Genomic DNA, 24,182 nt, shown 5'->3' with positions numbered 1-24,182 from the left:
ATTGCCGTTAGTCACTACTACTATGTCAGCAAGATGGTGGTGGAGGAAAGTCTAAAATGTAAATGTGAGTCGATTTTGCTGCCTGTAAAAACGCCTTATATTAGACTCCCATCCCAATGTTACTTAATCCCGATTGGTACATTTTTACAACTGAGCCCTGCCCACTTTAAAACAACGAGAGCACAGAGAAAACAGCAATAACAAAAAAACAAAGAAAAAACCCTGAAATCTCTCTCGTGAAATAACTTAAACTTGTGTAACTAACAGAATCTTCATGTAAGAAGCTGACTGACAAAATAATACTTTCAGGCCTCCACACACAGATTCTTGTTGGCATATGATGTTTGTGGGTTTTTTTTTTCTCCGACAAAACACATTTTGCTCAAAACCTGCTTTTGCCTCGAGGAAATAGGCAAGACTCCGAGCTTGATTATGTAAATTGACTCCCTCAGATTCTTGCAGCCTTCCTTTAAAATGAAAATGAAATGAGTTAATTCTATAGGTTATGGTGTTTTTCTGTGGGATTACATTTAACTACATCTGTACAATGATGGGGGATGCTCAGAAATCAACACATCCTTTTGACAAAATATAATGTAAGCAGTGGTGTAAGAAGTAATCAGATCCCATACATGAGTAAAAGTACTACACAGTGAAATGACTCCACTACAAGTAAAAGTCCTGCATTTAAAACGTACTGAAGTAAAAGTACAAAAGTATCAGCATCAAGATGTACTTAAAGTATCAAAAGTAAAAGTACTCATTATGCAGAACGGACGCACTCAGAATGTTAAATATATTCTAAATCATTTATTAGATTATTTGAATTGATGCATTTATCTAAGACACATTTTAATTTTGTAAAGACAGGAATAATTTTATCTACTTAATACAGGTGCATCTCAATAAATTAGAATTTCATACAAAAGTTTATTTATGTCAGTTCTTCTAATTATAATGATAATGGCTTCCATCTAATGAAGACCTAAAATCCAGTATCTAAAAAAAACAAAAAAGATATATTCCAAAAGACCAATTTTTAAAAAGTATGTTTAATATGGAAATGTTTTAATTTACATACAAATAGACTGTTTTATAGTTTTATTTATTTCTTTTTTTCTCCTGTTTTTGTGTGTATTAATGGTAAAAAAATGTTTTTTTTAAATCCAGACACCTGTGTCTTTTGTTGTTTTTTTCGGCAGCTTTATACTTTAATTAAAATAAAATGAAAAATCTGACTGATAGCCAAGTTTGAGTGGAGAAAAAGGAGCCATGCATGTGATGTAAGGACAGACGCTAAAGAGAGACAGAAATGAATGCATAGGATACAAATTTGAACCAAAATCTCCTGGACTTCAGAGGTTTAAGTACAGTACTTGAGTAAATTTACTTAGTTATTTCCATCATTGAATGTAAGCATTATAAGGAGTAGGAATTATTAGAATTAAAAATATTCAGTGCTTGTCAGAGCTTCGGAAATAATTTCAGATTTCTCATGGACAACGACAGCTGCTCTCTCTTCACTCTGCTCCTTTTACACAATGTAAACCGGAGAGGCAATCTGTCGCGGTGTACAGATATACAGCCTGATTCTGCTCCTTTGACACAGTGGGCAGCTGACTTCATTGACTGATAAAATACTTGTCTTACATCTGAACCAGCTTCCAATTAAACTAATGGTATTAGTAGCGCAGCACCAGACAACCCCCGTCTCGAGAAAATGATCGGAGGTAATATCGCAGTCATCTTTTTTAATCCTCTGCAATTCCATTTATTTAGACTTTTATATCACTTTGACATCAGAGATTAAAGGCTAGGACTAATACATATTTCTTGTCCGTGGCTCGTGGAGAAGAGTTTTTTTTTGCTGAGAGCAAACAAAGAAAGCAGTAATGAGGCTGTATATACTATACTAGTGCAGCCCTGGCACGGGTACTTCAACAGCTCATTTCAAAGGCAAACACTCGTGGCATTCAAACGACAAAATAACAGTTCACACTGACAGGTAACATGTCTTTGTTTTTCAATGCATGGTATAAATTTACCAGCAGTTTATTCTCTGACATTCAGGCTTTCTTCTCAGCTCAATCTGTAGCTGTCAGCCCACCGGTGACTGGTCGTTTTTGAAGTGAAACGTTTTAAGTGAAGACGTTTATTTCATCCTGTGAATCCTTTTTCAAGCTTTCTAAATAGGTAGTGACACAATGACAGCTTGATGTCAGCTTTATATAGAAAAGACGCATGCGTCTGGAGGTACGCCGCTAAATATGGTTTGTGATCTTTGATGCGTTTATTGACCCTCATCATCTTGTTTCAAGCTGAGCTGAGCTTTTGGCTTCTGCGACAATTAGTTACAAGTTTATTTTTCTTAATTACCCTTTGAGTTATAATCATTAAGAGATCAGTCGGCTTGAAACAAATGGACTTGGAACTTTTAAAGTTATAAGATGAGCAGCTCACAGGATATGTCTGTTTACAGTGCAGCTAAACAAACTTAAGTTTTTGCAACAGTTTTGACGGTTTTCTTGTTTTGTGGATGCAACCTCCAACCCACATGACCTCGTATGTTGTTGGTCCTCCCCTCTTATATGAACATTCGAGTGTTTCATAAATTAAAACCCCTACAAGTGGCAGGAGATCAACATGTCCTCATAACAAAAAAATAACGGTTGTCGTTTTAAACGCATGGTTCATGTTGTGAAACAGTCAGAGTTTGGTGAAGTTTCGGCTCCAGAACTACTTGGCTCGGTTAAGAAAAAGATCAGGTTTGGGTAAAAATAAGTACATTTGTTAAGTAACTCCACTTTGTTATCTGCGTACATGAAGTAAATACTAGGGATGTCACAATTTCGATACTAAATCGAAAATTGGTTGACATTTAATTCCAACTATGAAAATCAAAAGCGGCACCAATGATCCACCCCAGGACTTCATGGTGCATTCAGGTGCACCTTGTAAACTCTAGAAACTCGAACCTATGCTGTAAAGAGATATAGCCTTAGTGTGGTACATTGTAAAGATATGCTATGAACTTTTAAGATTTCATGCTCAAATGCATGTAGTTGTACTGAGGGCCACTTAAAGTGAGGGTGCGGGCCGTATGCGGCCCCCAGTCCTCCAGTTGCCCATCCCTGTATTAGAGGGTAGGAACAAACAACAAATGTGGTTATTTGGTTAAGAGGACTTTTTTAGGAGAAAGGGCTGCTACTGAATAAATGTTGACCATCAATAGAGTATCAAAAAAGGGTTTTAATTTCAAGAAAATCTGAAGGATTTTAACTTTACAAAAAGTCTTTAGTCATCCCAATGTAAAATTCTCAGAATATGTAAATTAGTTCCATTATCTTAAGTCACTAGCTCGTGCGGACCTCAAAGCATGACATCTGACAGAAAGTGAACATGTTCTTCAGTCTTCAGTAGTTTCACCTGCAGGCCAAAACATGTGCTCAATTAAAATGTGATCTGTATTTTTCTCTTCAGTGGAAGCTTCGGTGTGACATGCAAGTTAGATTAGTTTACCACTCTCTGCATTTTAAAGTGAAAACACAGAAATGTGTCTCCCTGAAACTCATTTAATCATGACTCATGTCAACCAGCGCGGTAACAAAGCTCAGAGACAGAAAATTAATTGAGAGAAATTGAAATAGTGAGGCCATTATGTTACTTAACAAGTAGAGAAGTCAAACAAAAATATCACATTATAATTTGCTGTTTTCACTCAGTTTTCTATGATTTACTTAAATAGAACAAGCTATTAAATATACTTTAAAATGTGTTTTTCACCATTTTTTTCAAGCAAGCAATATAACAAAACAACACAGCGTGGGATAGACATCTTAAAGGGTCACTACAGCACAGAGAAATTGGAAATGAAAGGCACACATGATCAGTTTCTTACTGCACGACGGTGACAGTTTCACATTGTGTTCCGCTGCGATGGAGGCGTTTATGTTTCATTTAACCTTGCAGACATAATTATTTTTGTGTTTTTCCATCTACAAGTGGACTACAGCAGGTATTTCATTTTGCATGACAGAAAGAAACGAGGACGGCAATTAGCACTTGTTGCCTTGGATAAGCCGTGGCTATTATCTCCTGCCAAGTGTAAAATTAGTGCGATTATCAGCAATATTACCGTCGAAAAATATGGACGGACGTGGATAATTTAAAGATTGAAACCTAAATGGGGAGTTTTTCAATCAGTCTATCTGCACATCCAGCATTCAGTGTGAAAAGCGAGGAATTCACAACATGTCAGCGAAGTTAATTACTTCACCGAATGCCTCCCAGCAGAGTGTGGAATAATAGCATCAGGGGAGAGAATGACTTTTCTTCTGTTGTATTGGTTTTATAGTACAGCAGAATCTTTCTTAACCCCTATTTCACTTTAATTAGGCATTTGCCCAAGAGACTTACTTTTCTGAAAAACATCTGAGTTCTTGTTATCCCAAGGGCAATAACCTTGCAGTAAGGGTTTCTTATTCTCTCATTGATCAAAAGACATTTTCATCCAGAATTGATGACCTTATTATAATGGGTGCTTTTACTGCGTCCTTGAGAATTCCCTTGTACAAAATTATTGAGGCCATGTTGACATTATGAAGCACGTTTAAGGTATTTTACATGACTAATATCGAGTGGTTTTCTTCTCATTACATAACTGTAGTTAACACCTTTAGCTGTGGACTTTATTACACATGGAAAGGAAGGGCTGGGTATCAGTACTCCACTAAAATAGATTATGTGGTTTAGAAACTTCTTACAGCCAGTCGCTGCAAGGGATGGAAGAAAAAAGTTATCATTGAATGGACACTGTTGGTATTGGATTCATTTAAGGGTTATGGTATTGTAAGAAATGCCCTAATGGAAAGGGGGCCAGAGGAGAGGAAAATTAGGAAAATATATACATTTATATTATAAAAACAAAGAAAAATATGCAGATTTCTATATTATTATAATCAATCATTTATGCGTGTGTACTGTTTTTATGGAGTTTGTGGCAAAGGGTTAAATATATAATGATATATATATATATACAGACATGAAATGAAAGAGCTGATCTAGATGGAAAAAAAGATGTCAAAAAAGTCTCTGTTTATTACGTTTTCTCATTATGAACTACTATAATGTTTGAGAAATTATGGTTTTTAAATATTGTCTGACTTTTTAAGTTATATTTTTAATGTCACATTTAGATTTATTTGTACATTTTTGATTGTATAAGCAGATTTTGTTTGGAAGATTGCTTTAGTTGTATTAGTTTTTTATGCTTTGTGTATTTGTGTGTCATGTAAAATGATAACTTTGAGACAGATGTTGAATAGAAACTTTTTTATGCAATCCCTGAATCAGGGCTTACATAGTTTCAAATTGAAAATGTAAAACATTTTAAAGTGGACATATTATGAAAAACTCACTTTTTCAGCACTTGTGCACATCCATTTGTGTATCTGTAGTGGCTTTGACCATCTGAGTATCTCCACCCACAGCTTGTTCCAATACCCAAGTATGCAAAAAAAAAAAAAAAAAATGAAGTATGTCCCAATACATTTTGCAAACCTAATTCACAAAAAGTTAAACAAAAATGCATAAAACTCATAATTCAGTGTGTGCTGTATATTTACAAAATAAAAGTTTATCAGTTTGAACATTAACCCTTTGATGCACAACATGGGTGAAAAATGACCCGCATCCATTCCCCATGTTATTTAATGCTGCTGTTTGTTTCTGTGCTCTATCTTTTGACATCAACTTATTTTATGATTGAATATTCCAAGTATTCTTTAAATATCTTGTTTTTGATAACAACAGATCACTATTTAGGGACCGAGCACCGAAGGTGCGAGGACCCTATTGTAATTACTTTTTGCTTCTCATACTTCATGAAGAAAAAAAGTAACTACTTAGCCAAGAAGTTAGCTAAGTAGTTAGCTTAGCAAGCTACTTAGCTAAAACATGGATATGGGTCATTTTTCACCCATGTTGTGCAGTAGAAGGGTAGTGACACAAAAAAACAATAAAGGAAAACATAAAAATTAGGATGTATGATGATCAAAAACAAACTAATCGAGGAAAACCTGGAATACTGAATGATGAAAATAATTTATTTCAAAGATATAGAACATAAAATCTCTGTCGGGTCACTTTAGACCCATGTTGTGCATCAAAGGATTAACTTTCTTGTCTTTTTACTGTTTTCAATTGATTATAGTTAGAACAGTTGTTCTGTTGTTTTTATTTAGATTTTTACAAAGTATCCAAACTTTCTTGGAATCAGGGTTGCACATCAAATGCAGTTTGCCAAAAACAGCAGGATGTCGTCTGCATCCTGTTGCACTTTACAGTATGCAAGCCTGCATGTTTTTCTGGCTATTCTCACCCACAATCCTCTGTGCAGCATATATGGGCAAAAGGTTATGTTATGACCATGAATGTATTATAGAACTGCATATTGCACCACCAGAAGTAAACCTTTGAAGCCAGAAAACTGTGTTGGCATATGCACCAGGTGAGCAATTCACGTTGGACCCCCAACATCTTGTGGTTCTTATAACACATCCATGGTTATAAAGAGTTGCCTTTTTCCAACTGTATACAGGGTATCCGCAGGGTCTTAAAAAGTCTTAATGTCTAAAATCCAATAATTTGAATTTAAGGCCTAAAATTCTCTTAAAATCTCATAAAATGAATGCAATATGATTTTGAAATGTCTTAAAAAGGGATTAACGTTCAACAATCAGAATTAAATAGTCAGATTTTAGAGTTCGAAACAAATATTAGTGCACAATAAAGATATTTCGGGTGTTTTTATTTAGGTTAAGCATTTTTTATTCCAATGTGAAGGAGCTGTGAATAAATTCATAAACTTTGCAAGCTATTCCGGGCCTCCGATTTTCCTTCATGTCTTTTGTACTTTTTTTTTGCCAAAATGGATGTGAAATGGGTCTTAAATTGTATTCAGTATGGTCTTAAAAAAGTCTTAAATTTGAATTGTTGAAACCTGTGGAGACCCTGTATACATATTACATACAGCAGAGCCTACTTTCTAAAGGCAACAGCAGAAGTGCACAAGTAAAGCTGAAAAGAAGGCAGTTTGAAAGTCAGCATCCCTTTGTAATGTGCACAGTATGTTTCTTGCCAGCCATTCAGAGCAGACTGGGCTTCTCCAGGAGGGGGTCTTAAAGAGACAGGCACTTAAACGGAGCATTTCAGACAGAGATCAAATACAGGTATAGACAGACAGTATGTGATTTATAATGGCTTTTTTGAACATAAGAGCATGTAAACATGTTCAAACACAAAATACAGACATGAAGCCATAAAAAGAAAACATTTAAAAATGTCAAACTTAAAATTTTTTTATATTTTGGTCTTTCCAATGTACATAAAAAAGTTTTAACATGCATTTTTTTAAAAATGAAAAACAAGTGAATTATCCTCATTGAACCTGATGTAAAGAGATAAAGAACACCATTGCACTAAATAGTGATTGCAATAGTTAGTAATTTTATGTTAATGTTAATAATGAAATATAAACAATGTTTATTGGGATTTTTTCAGTTTCTGACACTTTTGGATAATTAAACACGCAAATTGATCTACGAACATTATTGCTGTTCCTGAGGAACGGGACCGGCGCTAAAATGGAGCATTTCAGACATCAAATAGACAGAGATCAAATTCACACAGTATGAGATTTATAATGGCTTTTTTTTAGAGCATGTAAACATGTTCAAACACAAATACAGGCATGAAGCTAAAAACTGAACATAATATGTCCCCTTTAAGAGTTCATGTATACTGAAATATGCTATATTTTTAAATCTCTTTTTCACTGCCTGCTCAAACTGATCATCTATTTGTTCCTTTTTTTTCTTGTGTAGTTAAAAGTCTAAAACAGGGCAGCACTGTATGCAATTATTGTGTTGAAAAAATGAATAAACATGAAGCATTTTTACCTCGACCAGTTGGAGATGTTTTCACTTGACTAACTTACAGGATGTTTTAACATTACATTGTTTATTAGACTGTTTATCTGGAACAAAAGGTGATCACAACCATCGACCGGACTCTCCGACTCCAGAGAGGTAACGTGAATTTTTAAACTGATTGGTATTCCTCTTTGCTCATTTCCAGTGTTTTGCATACACAAATACTTTCAAAATCAATGGAACTTTGTTGATCCGAACCCCTTTGAAAAATGGGGCTATTCTGGGAGAAAGTAGGAGCTCACCGGCATAGAAATGCATTGAAAGTTTATTTCCAAAGAAGTAGATCTACACGGTGAGAAAGTGCAGCCTTCGGGTTGTAGTCGGCCTTCTGTTTGCAAAAAATATTTCTCAAAGAAGGCTCGCGAGGAAATTAATGGTTTTGAAGATTATAGTTTTTTTCTTTTGCGTGCTTCACATGACAAAGCTTCTTTTTCATCTGCCTCTATCCATCTCATTTGGATTGTGATCATGACTGGGTGTGATTATCAAGGATCACTACTGGAGATGGACTGAATTCACAGTAGTTTAACCATGTCAGCAGGTAAGCCCTTTAAACTGGCATATTAAAAATAGATGGTTGGCTTCCACTGGTTGAGGCACGCAGAGCCTATTAAAGCCAATGATCACCACTTTTCATTTAAACAGCGATAACATTTAAGAGACAAGCTCCTTTTATATTAACACTTAGTGTAAATGTTATATGACTCTAAGGCTCCACATGAGGCTTTTTGGAGGAGTGAAATATAACCATCATTATTACTTTTACCATGATGACTGACTTTTTTTTTTTTCTCCTTCCCACAGCGATGCGCAACAAGCCTCTCCAGGCAGTGTTCAGCACTCACTGTGATTTCTGTGGAGCCTGACAAAAACTCTTTGTTGTTCCAGAAATCACTGTGAAGCTCCCACAGCCTATCAAGCAACTCGAGAAAAAAAAAAAAAAAAAGAGGACATAATGAAAAGGATTATTTAGCCTATAATTTTCACATCATGCATTTGAAATGAGACATTTCTAGCGTGGACCCCCCTCCAACAGAGAAACAAACATGCAATGAATCAAATGAAAAAAGGGAAATTAATTGAATTGCTCATGAATACCTACAGTGCCAGTGGGGTTGAGTGGGCATTTTCACACTTCCTCAGTAATTACAGCAGTAAACGTAGCAAATGTGTCCATTTAATTATAGCACTGTCAGACAAGTAACAAAAGAGAACAGCGAGGAGGCCTGAGTGTTGTTTCTCTGATACAAAAAGAAAACTTAAGTCAAGGTAACTAATCCTAATATTAATAATTGTCATTAAACATTTAGCCATTTTTGTCAAAATACTTATTGCAGTGACAGGATCACATATGTGCTTTGCTTTTTGATGCATTCCCAGTGTGAATCAGTAAAATCTGGTGAAAGGCTCAGTGAGGGGGTCATATGATCATAGAAGACTTTGGTTTTGTCAGGCTGAGCCACAAACTGCATAAGATTAAGATTTTCTTTATTAGTCCCACAACGGGGAACCTTCAAGAGTTACAGCAGCAAAGTGGATAGCAAAAAAACAATTAATAGGGTGGATTCGGGTAATGTGGGACACTTGAGGTTTGGCTGGTTTATTTCCTGCTTAAAGTAAATATAGTCATCAAAACCTTTACTATTGGTCTACCATGGGTGTCATGTGACTGAAATAACATAAAATATTTTTAAATTTAGAAAAATATAACAAAGTCAAAATTGCAAAAAGTGTCCTACATTACCCAAATTCACTATAGTAAACAGCAGTATAAACTAGAAATATAAGATATGAAGTATAACATATAATAAAGTATTAACAATTTACAATATAAACAAGTAGAAATATAAAAAGTATTAATTAAAACAAATATAAAATAAGGAACATTATATACAATGTAGACAGAGTCAGCAGTTGGATATGGACCATTGCAGAGAATATTCCATATATAGATTAAATTAAGTAAGTAATATTGTATAGATAAAAAATATTGTACAGTGAATGGATGTCCGCTCTTTCAGCTCCCAAATGGCTCTTCATTTTATCACTTATACCTTTATAATTCAGCCCAATTTGGTGCTGTTTTGACTTGTGATTTGTATTTGAACACATATATCACTGAAATTTCAATAATTTACTGTAAAAAAAAAAAAAAAAAAAAAAGAAGTATTTTTTCATAAAAAGAAGAAATTTAAAAATGTAAAAGAAAATTTAAAAGAAAATCAACGTCATGTAAAAACAATTGTACATTATAGTAGGTCTTTCCAATGTACATCAAAAAAGCTTCAGCATGCATTTTTTTTTATGAAAAACGAGTGAATTATCCTCATTGAGCAATGATCTGTGAGAAGTAAAGAACACCATGGCACTAAATAATGATTGAAATGGTTAGTAACGGAGTTAATGATGAAATATAAACAATGTTTATTGGGATTCTTTTAGTTTCTGACACTTAATTAAATATTTTCCGGGTCAAATTGACCCACAGACATTATAACATAACATAGCTTGCTTGTTGTAATGCTGTGTGCAGAATCCTCTTCTTCTCTGTCCTTGGTAGATCTCTGAGGATCCTTGACATGGGAACAGTCCTTTGGTGGATATTGATGGAGTATCCTTCAAATCAGCCGTTTGATCCTTCTTTGACTTTTCGAAGCACCCAGTGAGGCCAAAATATCACAGATACAGGCTGCCATCTTGTACTGTTGAGCCATAATCTGACAAAGAACGGAGCCTGAGGTGTCGAGTTCCCGCCCAAACACAGTTTTTTAGACTCAAATAACTGATTAAAACCAAACACTATCAGAAAAATTAACACTTAAATAAACATCAGAGTGATGAGAACTAACTAAAAGACCCCACATGAGCGGCATCTATCACAGCTTCAGTTTGGGCCAATTTGGGTCAACCAAGGGTTTGATAGTTTGATCTGTCATTTTTTTGTTAACAACTGGAATTAAGGCCATTATCACCACAGGAAGTGATAGAATCATTAATAAACTGTCATACAGATTTTAGTGCAGAGCCACAGCTCAGCAGAAGTTTACCTCCCTCTTACAAACTCACTGACCTCGTACTCTGAACATTAAATACTTAAGCCTGCAACAATGTTCCATTCAACCCTGGAATTTGCATTAGAAAATACATTTTGCGTGGAAGATATTTCATCAATACAGTAAGGCACATGTCACAGGTCATTGTCATTGTACTTAATGTATTCATTTATACTAAAGAAAATCCTCTACTGGCAGGTATTATTATAGAGTCAGTCATGCAGGCAGCATTTTTCAAGGACTTTCAAGGTTTATTTTCAAGCTTTTCCAGTATCTTACACCTGTTGTAAATTGCATGTTTTAGATGAGTATTTACATACTAAAAGGGGGAGATTTCAGTTAACCATACCAACAGCGATGGTATTACACTTTTCAGATTGCAAGAGAAATACAGTAAGAATTTCAAGCATTTACAAGCACTTTATGCAAAAGCCAAGCACTTTTTAAACCTTGAAAACACAACATTTAAATTCAAGTATTTTCAAGGATTTCAGCACCCGTAAGAACCCTGGATATTTCATCAATACAGTAAGGCACATGTCACTGTCATTGTACTTAATTTTGTTCATTTATACTAAAGAAAATCCTCTACTGGCAGATATTATTATACATTCAGCCATGCAAGCAGCATGCTCCTACAGATGAAAATGCTGCTTGTGCTAGTTCACCAATACTAGATGGATTGACCTGAAATGTACATACATAAATGTTTTTTGTGAGAGTTTTAATGACTTTGATTTTATCTCTGTCTACTATGACCGTGGTAGTTTCTGGTTTAGTTAACCATTTCTCAAAATGATTGAATGATTGGTTTACTTGATTCAGGGTTCGTACACTTTTTCAGTGGTCAAATTAAAGCATTTTTCAAGGACTTTCAAGGTTTATTTTCAAGCTTTTCCAGTATCTTACACCTGTTGTAAATTGCATGTTTTAGATGAGTACTTATATACTAAAAGGGGGAGATTTCACTTAACCATAGCAACAGCGATGGCATTACACTTTTAGGAGGAACGGTCTTCATTTCAGATAGGCTACTCATTATTTTTTTCATTGAACATGTGATTATCTATAGTTTATAGATGAATATAGTCAGATTGCAAGAGAAAAACAGTAAGAATTTCAAGCATTTACAAGCACTTTATCCAAAATCCAAGCACTTTTTAAACCTTGAAAATACATTTAAATTCAAGCATTTTCAAGGATTTCAAGCACCTGTACGAACCCTGTAATATTTCATCAATACAGTAAGGCACATGTCACTGTCATTGTACTTAATTTATTCATTTATACTAAAGAAAATCCTCCACTGGCAGGTATTATTATACATTCAGCCATGCAAGCAGCATTCTCCTACAGATGAAAATGTTGCTTGTATTAGTACCAATACTAGATGGATTGACCTTTTATTTTATTTTGTTTGTTTTGTTTTTCATTTATTGAAGCACATTGAGTCTACACCTGTCGTATGAAATGTGCTATATAAAAAAAATTGACTTGACACATGCATCATTTCAGCTTTATTTTTGAATACATCCCAGAGTTACAGGACGTATTTAAAAGAGTATAATTTGGAGTTATGTTTCTGTCCAAATGACGAATGTATGTCAAATATTCCACTCTGTTTTTGGTCAACTCTTGAGGGAAATAAGTTAAATGCTTTACTGTGGTAAAAGTACCAATACCACAAAGTATTAATACTCTTGTAGCAACAGTCATGGAAAAATTATTTGGTTTTCTTGATAATGATTTTGGTTATTGTCAAGAAAACCATGGTAAATGTCTAGATATCAGCTCTTAAATTAAACTCTTATGAGCTATTTTTGTTGTTATAAATATATTTGTCCAAACAAATGTACCTTTAGTTGTACCAGGTATTAAAATGTCAATTTTTTTTCCATGACTGTATGTGCAAAGGACACAAATCCCGTCTCAACCAGCAACACTTGCCAACTCGCTTTGACTTCTGTACATAATGAAATCATCACACGTAATTGAAACACAATTGGTTTCTTCCTTCTATTTCAGTCTAAATTAAATTAAAACTTGATGAATAACAACTTCTGTATAGATACACTTGAGAAATTGCTCATTATGTACTTCTCGCTGACTAAAAAAAGACTTAAAAAAATCTATATGATGAAAAAATGGAGTGTTTAGCATTCACAGGTTTCAGTAATCCTTAAGTCTGTTCCTGAGGATAACAGAGCTTTAGATTTGGCAAACCTGCTTGTGACTCGTCACTCCCATGACAGTTTGCCCTCAATCAGATGAAATGGATGCTGCCTGCAGCTGTCCATTTTATTCAGAGCAGCTGCGCAACATCACATGTCCACACAATCTCCATAGCACACCTGTTGATTCCCTCCATCGTCTAAAAACCCTCAAAAATCACCAGATGAGAAGCGGGAGTGAAGAGATTGTCCTTGACATGTATTTCGACTTTGCCTGTGATATCCATACTGTGTAATGAAATGGAATTTGTTGCTCGCTCGCGGCTTCAGCCACACATTCCTCCCAAACAAACAAAACATTTCAAAGACAAAAATGCCAGATGTAAACTAAGCGATGTGAGCAAATGTGACAGAAAAATCCGATTGCGTTGCTGTCAGTGGGAGCTGTCATACAGACATTAACAACAAGCAAAATGTCCTGCAGGACTGCACAAAGGCACAGCTTGTTTGTTGCCTCATACTTTATAATTGCCAGTCTTGGGATAAAAATGCATCATAAACCTCAAACATTTTCTCTGATTTCCATGAGACTTTTTTGATACATAGCCCTAAGCCTGACTACAATGATTACAATATAAATTGTCTGTTTTCACCTCCAAATACAGCCGTCAATAGGCTATTTTACACAATGAATGTGTGCTGTTTCAGGCAAATAGATTATTCCATTAGTCAAATTGATCACAAATGGGTTAGTGGGGTCGACTGTGTTGGCCAAACAACAAATTAGATAAAAAGTGAATGCAATCAGTCACTGTGCTGAAGTATATTGAGTTTAATCTGTGCCAGCATAGTGTTGTTGTGTACTGCTTTCTTATTTCATACCAAATATTACTGTTACATATTTGGTTCAATGTCTTGTTTGCATGCGTGCAGATGGCACTAGGGACAGGGGGGATATGTCCCCCCCAGATTCATTGACAAACATCGCCAGTAAAACAGAGGATTAATGTTCCGTTACTTAGACTGTTTACATTGCAGCAGACATAGTGTCGAGCGTTTGTGTGGTACGGCTAATGGTGCGTTCAAGGTCTACACAAATGTCGGAATTTTCAACATTCTCCCGAGTTCCAAGTTCTGACTTTCAGTGTAAACTGAACACACCATAAGGTGTTACGGTAAGAAGACCAGCCTTCAAAATTAAAAGCAAACACATGGAGCTTTCAAAATAAGAGCACATGGATGTGTTAGCAGAATCCACCACATAATTTACAAGAAGACTGTCAAAATATGAAGCCTTAAATAAAACAGAACTCTTATTCTCCTTTATAATAATTCATTAAAGATAGATAGATAGATAGATAGATAGATAGATAGATAGATAGATAGATAGATAGATAGACTTTATTTATCCCAAGCTGGGAAATTACAGTGTAGCAGCAGCATTACACACAGAGACAATAACAACACAATTAATTTAAAAGAACAACCAAGGCATACTTCAAGCAATAAAATATAAAATACAAAATACAAAAACAATGATTACGATGGAACAGTAGCATTACAATCTGCAAGAGGCCACCAAATTTAGGGGAGCATGCCCCTGGGCCCCCGGACTTTGTTTGGGTCCCCCCCATCATAGTCTCAGAAAATTCTGTGGGAAACACTGGTTCTAAAGGCTTGACAGACTGGACAGACAAGAAATTGCCCAGCAGTATGTTCAGGGTAATGAAAGGAGGAGAGATGTTTTTGGGTCCTTCATTGAGTCAGTTTCAAGTCAGTAAATTCTAGTAAACTTCTTTTTATTTATGTAAATATGTTGGTTGTTGTTTATACTACAGTTTGTTAAAAATGTTAAAATAAAACATATTTAGTCAAGGCATGGAGTGGAAAAATAACTCATTGAGTTGAAATCATTTGCTGCAGCTTCGTCCCCCCAGTTCAAAAATCCTATCTGCACCCCTGCTTGTTTGACATTAGTCAATAGTTATTAATTAACGACTGTACTGTGCTACCTGTCACGAGTGTTCACATCTGTCTGACGTCTGCTGTGTTCAGTCCAGCTGTTCCTCCTCCCAGTCGTCTCAATTTGTCCATTCTGTCTTTTGAGTTCGTCCATCATTCCTTTTTCGTCTGTCAATCACTTCCACCCTTCAGACTGCACATCACTGGCAGCATTTGTACTCGTCCATAACTTCTGTCAAGCAGAAAAGACAACAGATGCCAGTCTCCTTCACATTACAGTTAAAGACATCAGACAGATGCACGGAGCATCTTCCAAATATATGCTGTAAATTCTTAGCTCAGATTACATCATCACTCTTTCGGAACAAATGTAACATCAAAGAGGAAATTCTGAACGGAGATTACTGTGACTAGTTCAAGCAACAGTTTGAAATAAAAAAAATCCCTGCTAGTTAAAGTTTTCCATGGTTGTCCTCGTGTGCTCTCTAGCTGGCACCGCTCTGCTGGCTCACACAGGGACAAAAGCCATTTGGCACCACTAGCAGATAATTCATATGGTTTAGTGCTACAGGATTAAACCAGGAACCACTAATGAAATTGAGCGTAAGACTTTTTTCAAGGCTATTTTCAAGAATGACCTTGAGCAATCGCAGTCACAAATATGACGTGATGGAGAAGAAGCTGCAGAAATGTTTCTGGAGCTTCACACATCCACGACACGTCCCCTTACACAGAATCATGTTATGGGAAGAACATAGCAAAGAAAACAAACCTGCAATATATTATACTAGATATACTAATGCCATATATTGTATAATGGTGACATCCCCATTAAGGCGGCAAAAAATGTAGTTTCCTTTCCAACAGAACCAACAGGTCCAAAAGTACGGAAGACGATTAGGGCCAAGTAGGAGGGAAAAAAAATCATGATTAAATTTGAAATTAAAAAGTCGAAATTATGAGAATAAAGTTGAAATACAATGTTGAGAAAATATGTATATTATTTTATAATTTAATACAATATATGTAAAAAAAATAATAATCATAAATTACAAAAAGGCAGACTCTAATTTAGCTAATTTTTGTGTAGGGGGATTTAAGTTCAACCACACCTTTAAATATTGTAGTCAAAATATAAAAGTATCAAAATCAAGAAAAATTTTGAAATTACGAGAATAAACTTGAAATACAATGTTGAGAAAATACATATATAATATAATTCAATATATGTCTACAAAATTCACATAAATTACATAAAATCAGATTTCCCCAAAACAATAGTTGTAGTAGCCTACTAGCAAGAATATCTCATTTATATTGCGAGGGATTTTAGTTCTACTACACCATTAAATATTGTGGTTATTGCTCATTTTATGACTTTATGAAAATCAGGTTGTAGCTTGCAGTCTACCGAACTGTTAGGATTGAAAACAATGTTATTCTGATGACTTATTGATACGAATCTTCACCAACTACACAACATTGCAAATAAAAACAAAGAAATAGAAACACTCACATATCTTCATTAAGTTGGAGGATCTTATGGCCCATCAGTAAAAAGGAAGTACCTTAAATGACATCCCCCCGTGGAGCCACCACTCTCAACAATTTCAACATTTCAGCTCATAAAAATGTTCTGTTCATTGTCTTGTTGGGGTAAACACAAGCAAGCTGTGAAAAACTGCTACAACATGTGAATGTGAAGATATTTCGAGCAGTAAGCGTTGTATTGTGTAATAAACTAAAAAAGACACCTTGTTACAGGACACCCATAGCGTGAGTACAAAGTGAGGCAACTCTTTCATGGCAGCACAGAAAGGTTCAGACAGCAGCGCCACGGCAACCGATGAGCCAGTCAGTCCACGATAACGAGAGTGCTTCATTTACATTAATTGGCATATTGCATCAGGGAGATGTCAGTTGCACTCACCGCCACATTCTGGTAAGTGAGTAAGTGTCAGAGCTGTGGAGGAGCAGCGAGGATCTCAGTATGAGGTATGACACGCTGTTAACTAGCACTTAGACGCATAGAAAGCCACGGTGGCTTTTTGTGGTCAGTTGTGATGAAAGGTAAGACTTGTGTCCTCAATAAACCCCCATCTCCCTCAGCAGGCTGTTGGAACACAGTACAATGCCACTAATTGTGTCTTCATTAGCCTTTAAACAAGGTAATCCGGCTTTTTCAGAAACAGAGAAGACCATAAAACAGTCTGTGTATTATATATATTACACCTATTTCAGTAAAGCTGTAATCTCTCAACTGATTGGTGGATTTAAGGAGGACATGTGTGTGAGTTGGGTAAGGCATTTTCTCAGTTGTCAATTAAAAAATAAAATAAAAATAGAGTCTGGTGGTTAAGTTAGACACTTTTTACTTCGGCTAACTTGAATATAAAGTTCAACTGATATAGGATTTTCCAATACTTACAAAATTACCAGCTACCAGCAAATTATATATTATATTATATATATATATATATATATATATATATATATATATATATATATATAGCAAATTATATATATATATATATATTATTATTATATTATATTATATTATATTATATTATAGCTAATTAAAAATCAGTTTTGTATGTTCAGTAATAGTCAACTGGACCATTTCAATAGAAGAATATATAAAAACACCCCATGTTTGTACTAGCATGTTTTTTGCATGATATGTTTACAACAAAGTGATTGAGAACACACCATTGAAGTTAAAGTAAAGCAAGTTACAAGTATTGTAAATACTTTGTTTATTGGCAATAAACAATAACTCAGACTGAGATTTTAGACAGACTGGGAATCTTGCAGGGTAACTATTTACAAGACTAAAACTAGATTATTTTAGCCTCTTTTTTCTACCATGCTTTTAGTAGAAACTTACAAATGGAGGAGAAGCAGCTTTTGGCTCCAGCTGCTCTAGTGTGTGCAGTGGTTTGTGCTGGAAAAAACACAACAACAAAAAGAAGAGAAGACGCCACAAAATGCCCCTCTCAAAGCTGAAAAAGGGTTTCTGTTTTTATCACATGAAAAGTTGACTATTTTACAGTGAAAATAGGTATAAGGAAGAATAAAGGAAAGGAACATTTAGAAATGAATTAATTTATGTCCTATATAATTACAATATGTTTAATCGAATAATTATATTTACCAGCTCTATCAACTTTCATTTAGTTAATCATACCTGATCTTAGATTGATTCCTGCTGAAGGGGGAGTCTATTTAAGCAGTTGCTTCTGGGTTTGAGTTTGTTGGGTGGCAATTTGAAGCTGTGTGTATGTGAAGTTAAGTTGAGTTGCTTTATTATGGGGTTGTTTTTGATTTTGTTTGTATAAAAGTTTGGTTATTCTTCCCACCACTATCACCCACTGTGGTCAGGCTACACCACGATGTTCTATAGAACATATTTTCATATAGGACAAAACACAAGCCACTACTGATAGATTCTGAAATGTCTGTTATTGGCCAATGTCAGATATATCGGTCAGGCTTTATTTGGACATTCAGTTATATTTTTTGGAGCCAAAGAAATGCAGCAGTGTGATGCCAAGCCCTGCGGCCGCAGTGAGACAGGATATAACAAGCTGGGCCCTCCAGAACCTGAGCTGACAGGAGCAAACATCAACAGGTGTTGCTTTTGCTCTTTGCCCACTGATGCCAGCAGAAACTGAATCCTTCTGCTGCAATAAAAGGCAGCATGGTGACTTTTGGTTGGATGCTGTTGCACATGCCAACCCAAAGAGATAGAGTCCATTTATGCATGGAAGTTTTACCCCAGAGGTGTGCTGGAGACTTTCTTCAGGATCCTGAGGATAAGCTGGATAAGACAACCAAGACCAGTGATGCCAAGAGAGGATAATGAGTGAGTACTTATTTTTCACCTTTTATTATTATGTTGAGTCATCTCTGTTGGGCTTTTATTGTGAAAGATAAAGGTTTGAAGCTGTGATTCCGTTCACAATTTGGAAAGCCACAGAATGGTTGCTGTATTGATTCAGGCTGGTTTGGACAATGGACTCCATGTTCTTGCAGTACACTGAAAAAAAAATATTTTTTTGGCCCTGTAGTTATTATATCAATCATTTATATAAATTCTTCAAAGAAATGCAGTTCTTTTACTTTAAAATAGCAGTTTTTCATGTAGTGCATTACTTAGTGATTGTTATTATGTTTCCTCAGTTTTGTATGTAAATTGAATCATTCGTTCTAATATTCACTAAACCAGTTCATTGGCTTAATAAGTTGATATTTCCAAGTAAAATGTAATTGAGGGACATCAGTGAATCTGCAATTTAGTTGTGTATTTTCATTAAAAAAATAAGTGGTTCTATTAAATAAATATTACTTAGAAACAGCCTGAGTAAAGATTACAAACACTTTCTGTGTGGAAAAACCTAGCTAACCTAGCTTTTTTAAAGTAAATATCACTCCAATTTTTTCTAGTGTACCTGCATAAGTATAGGTACATTTTATAACAGTTTGTTTCACAGTGTTTTGGCTGCACCTCAGTAGCTTTGGACCAATGCATCCTGCTATATATGCACTGTGGGCCTGGCTCTGTAAGCAGGAGAACTCTATTTTCTTGTTCAAAATAGCATGCACTGAGGGACTGAGCAGCTTTGGCTGTCTACATTTACAAAACTGAGTGGACATCTACAAAAAAATGTTGTGAAATTTCCCTGTACCGTCTTCAACTCAGTGCCGCAGCCGTCGTCCTTAGTCAAAAATCCCTTCAAAATACCACACTAACTTCTGAGAAATTAGTGAGCATGGTAGAGCCTTCATATGCTAATATCATAACGTCTGTGGTTCATATAGAGAAAATGCATTTCAGAATTCATCATCATACGTTGATATAATGAGAATGTTCTGGCTTCACGGTCAAATTATTATGTCAAATACGTACAAGAATTATGTCAAAACATAAAAGATGAGAAGAAAAAGACGGGAGAAAATGATCACGTTAATTTCTCTTATTAGAGTAAATGCAGCACAGGTGTACAGTAAGGTTAATACTGAATGACAGTAATGGACCTCATTAGGTGGACATACTCTAATTAGGTTGATACAATATAATAAAACACTCACGTACCATATGAACTGTACAAAGTAAGAGTTATACTGTATATTCTGTAATAATTGATCCTGTATAGCTTTACTGGTTTTTACTGAATATCCAACAAAACACGTCCAAGAAGTAACTTTCAGGACCACAAAGTAATAATACATTTCAATAATACATTTTATTTATAATGCACTTTACATTACAGGAAATCTCAAAGTGCTACAGGTTAAAAGCATAACAGTCCAATTATACAAAGGATAAAAAAGGACAAGAGCTAAAAAGCGAAAACATACATACATAATCTAAAAACCATCTAGATGAGAGGAACCAAAGGTTTTGCTAAAAAGGACTGTTTTTAGTCCTTTTTTAAAAGTGTCTACACTGTAAAAAAAAAAAAAAAGATAAATAATATCTACTCAATATAATTGAGGCAACAGATCGCACGCAATATTATTAATTAAATCTAACTACGTTACAAGTTGAGTTAATAACAACTTAACAGGATGTGCCTATCAATTGAAAACGGACTAATTCTATTGTGTTGGATTAATTCAAAATTCTCTTGATTTAGAATTACATACACATAAAGATTATATTTAATGTGATCAGAATAAGTAGATTCTATCTCAAACATTCTTATATTAAAGTTACTTAAACCACTGCCTCAAAATCAAGGACACATTTATATTTAACACATTTGATCAAATATATTAAGGAAAATGAAATGACTACAGAATAATTTATTACAGTGCATGGACTGTGGGACAAAGTGATGTTGAGATACTGATATGAGCAACAAAATTTATGTCTCATCATTATAAATAAGAATAGATATAAACCACTTAGTACTAGAATATGTAGCCTATTGGTTTAGGCTGCACTGCAGGCATGGTTATCTTTTTTCCCTGGGTGGCACATGAGAAACCCAGATTGTTAAATTTTCTCATGCCCTAACCTCCAATTTTATGACTATATTAAATTATAGAAAATATACTGTGCACTTACTGTCCTCTTCAGCATTTATTATACAGGAAACCTCTCCAAGCAGCATCTTATAAAGAAAAATGATACGCAGGTGAAGTTCTTTCTTCTAGCGTGGGAAGGTGTGAGTGTGTTGATCTCCGTTTGTAGAGAGAGAAGCAGCAACTATTGCATGAAGGCCTTGATCTTGCTGTGTGTCACCTGCACAAGGTTCAGTTCAGCTCATTCAGGAGGGCAGTTATGTCAAGGGCAAATCAGCCAACCAGTCTGCTCTGGTTAGTTCAGAAGCATCCTTTACTTTCATCATACAAAACTCCAGATCAGCTTTGTTCAGTCGCTCTTCAACGAGCTGAACTTTACAAAAACATGGTTCATTGTAACACCGACTTGCAGCACTTCTTGATGAATAATATGCAAAAGCAATAGGTTGTAGTTCCCAGTTGTGACACCTACTTTAACTTTTCCCACTATACTTTTGCATGCATATATTTATTCACAACATGGTCTCACAGGAATCTGTGGAATAGCCACGGATTTGCTTAACTCAAAATCTGTGGAATAGCCACGGAATCACTCAAATTTCCGTGAAACTGACACGGATTTCGCTACAATGCAAGTTAATGACAGTCATATCCCGTGGCTATTCCAACATACAAAGTGATTATGTACATTCACTGAGTGAATATTTAGAAAATAAAACATATTTCTCGCTAGAAATGTGATCAAAATCCATTTTTATGCTAGCCTGGGTATACCCAGACTGCCTTGCACGCTCAAATTTAATTTCGAACTGCCAGGGGGTCTGGAAACTAGAGGGAGATCTTAGCCCTGTTTTAGGGATCCAATCACAGAGCGGGGAGGGACCGCAAGACGATGACGCGTACTACTCGGCACTTGGAAGCTTTCCGGATCCAACATGGCTGCTGCAGACGCGAAACTCTCTTTAGCTGAAGACGGTGTTTTAAATAGTTTAGAGCGAAAGTTGAAAGGCGAAAGGTCTCTCGGCGGCTCCACTGTCCCCCGGCTGGTAGCCAGATCACCGGTAGCGGGGCTATTAGCGCCGCACCTGCGGTCTCGGTGGCTCGTTGCGCCGAGCAGGTGATCTGGCTCCGAGCCGGGGGACAGCGGAGCCGCCGAGAGGCCCGCAGCAGCTTGTTTGTTGCCCATAAAATCAGTGGATGTGTGTGGCAGAATGACATGAGGGGGAATAAAGCGTGAAAATTAATAATCTTGCAGAAAGCGAGAACTGGAGGAGCAAAGCAGCAAACAACACTCTCTCACAGACACACACACAACAAACATCCATCTCTGTTGCTCTACTACGTCATCTGGTATAACTGATCTGATTGGCTAAGAGCTACCTACAGACGCTTTTGATAGACATTCTAAGCGCCCAATAAACGGCTCCGGAGGATCGTTAACCACACCTCCTCTACGGAGAAAAGCATTGAAGGTGTCCAGACCTAGTCTTCAGTGAGATTTGGTCTGGTGTTAGCCAGGCTATTTTTATGCAGAAACTAAGTCAAAATATAGATTTTTTCACTAAAAATGTCCGCCATGTTTTTTGTTCTGACCGCCGGGACCCCGAAAGTCACGTGACTTGGAACAAACCAATAGGAAAAAAATATCCATGGAATAGCCACGGGATATGACTGTCATTAACTTGCATTGTAGCGAAATCCGTGTCAGTTTCACGGAAATTTGAGTTATTCCGTGGCTATTCCACGGATTTTGAGTTAAGCAAATCCGTGGCTATTTCACAGATTCCTGTGAGACCAGGTTCTTTATTTACCTCTGCAAAAAAATCCTTACTGCATGGAAGCCAGATCCTCCATCATTTCAAAGTCTTGGTGCACGCTCTAATTCAGCGGCAAGAAGAAGACGCTGAAAATGTCTGTCTTCCTACAGTCGACATGTGGATATCACAGATTTCTGCTCTTATTCCTCTCGAGAAGTTGACCCATGACCTTAACCATAAATCGGAAATGTTCAGGAGGATCTGGGAACCATTGCATTCCTTTTTACAGAAGCTATAACTCTTCATTTGTCCCTGGAAGATGAGGACTGTCTGCCCTTTCATTTATTTTATTTTCTGGATGTGCTCTTCGTTTACCTGTCTCCTGTCGTCTTTTGATTTATTTACTTATTTTATGTAAAAATAGAAATATATAGCGTAACGCTCTGTTAGTTTGGGGTGGGACTTCTTTTGTTTTTGTCTGTGCTTATAAAATTGAAAAACCAATAAAAAGAGTAATAAAAAAAAAAGAAAATGTCTGTCTTGCTTTTCAGCTGTAGCTCCAGATTTTCCTGCAATGTCCTCTATCTGCCTTATAACCATTCACAAAGTATTGCAGCTACTTTCTCCATCAGTATATGGCTTTTTGCTTTTTGCAATTTTTTGAGCTTATACAGCTGGTTCTCATGTTTCCTCACTTTGCATGAAGCTTTGTAAAAAGTCCTTGTTGCTTTTGTACCTAAGCTTGCAATCTATCATCTGTCCTCGCCTTCTCTTCTGATAGATTTCTGTATTTTAATGCTTGTTTTGCCTTTGAAAACAACCACTAGTTTACTGCAAACTGAGCAAAAAGCTTTTTCAACCTCTGTGAAAAAAATACATAGCTGTTCATGGCTTTAAAGAAATAATAACTACACACCAAAATTGGAAGAACGACTTCCCAACTTGGGAAATGGGACCATTGATGAAACGCCATTGGTCTTGGTAGAGGCCTGCACTGTTAAACCCAACTTATTGTTTCAACTTAAATATTTGAGTGTCAATGCTGCGAAATAATTTTAAGTCAAGACAACAAGTGAAAAGAAGTTACCTCAAATGATTCTTGCTATTTGACTCAATATTTTAGGTTAAAATGACTTTTTGCACAAATCATGTAGTATTGACAAGGAAAATTTTGTTATAATAACAAACAAGCAACATTGGGTGTGCTCTCTTTGGCCA

Source organism: Centropristis striata, chromosome 19 (genome assembly GCF_030273125.1).
Source record: "Centropristis striata isolate RG_2023a ecotype Rhode Island chromosome 19, C.striata_1.0, whole genome shotgun sequence".
NCBI lineage: Eukaryota > Metazoa > Chordata > Actinopteri > Perciformes > Serranidae > Centropristis > Centropristis striata.
Note: the sequence above shows the minus strand (reverse complement) of the source record.